The 832-nt window shown below is 42.3% G+C and overlaps 1 non-coding gene across 1 annotated transcript; it reads left to right on the forward strand.

Annotated features, from left to right (window-relative positions):
* Window positions 1-285: 285 nt before the first annotated feature.
* On the forward strand, window positions 286-392 carry LOC127076995 (small nucleolar RNA R71). The gene has a single exon (XR_007786990.1). It is a non-coding gene; the product is annotated as a small nucleolar RNA R71 (small nucleolar RNA).
* Window positions 393-832: the final 440 nt, after the last annotated feature.

An 832-nucleotide genomic window follows, 5' to 3' on the forward strand; every position in this document is an offset into this window, starting at 1 on the left:
CTACCGCTGCGGTGTTAGTGTTCGATCTTAAGGGCTAAAGCGTCCATTTTCGCTTGCATCATGTCCATAAAGCTTATCTCATGTATTCCACCTTGGGTCTCCTTTTTCTCTATTGATGCTCGTTTAGTTCCCCATTCGTAATGGTTTTGGGCCATATCCTCAATTAGGTCACAAGCTTCAGGGTAAGGTTTGTTCATCAGCGCGCCACCTACGGCAGCGTCGATGCTCATATTTGTGTTATAATGGAGTCCATTGTAGAAGGTGTGAACGACTAGCCATTGTTCTAGGCCATGGTGTGGAGAGACTCTTAATAACTCTTTATATCTCTCCCAAGCTTCAAAAAGCGATTCTCCTTGGTTTTGAGTAAATCTACTTATTTGGTTTCGAAATCTTCTGCTTCAAAAGTTGGGAATCTTTACCCTCTTGATAGAAAAGACCTTCTAACTGAGTGTTATTAGGTTTGTTTCTCAAGGGGAACCCAAGTTGACGACGAGCCAAAGTAGGGTTGTAGTTGGTTCCTCCTTGTGTACCAATGAGAGGCACATTAGAGAATTCACCACAACTGACAATAATATCCAAGCTACCTAACTTAGAGTCATAACAAATGAAGTCATCATTAGTGAGAGACATAAGTCTCTGAGACCACCGTAGATATTGTTTGTTCTCCACAAAAGCAGGCGTCTGAGGCAAGTGCGAAATAAACCACTTGTACAGAAGAGGAACGCAACACACAAGAGTCCCACCACCTTTAGAATTCCTCAAATGCAAAGAGAAGTACATATCATCCAACAGAGTATGCACAGGATTCCCGATAAAGAAGATTCTAATGGCG

Source organism: Lathyrus oleraceus, chromosome 4 (genome assembly GCF_024323335.1).
Source record: "Lathyrus oleraceus cultivar Zhongwan6 chromosome 4, CAAS_Psat_ZW6_1.0, whole genome shotgun sequence".
NCBI classification, from domain to species: Eukaryota; Viridiplantae; Streptophyta; class Magnoliopsida; order Fabales; family Fabaceae; genus Lathyrus; species Lathyrus oleraceus.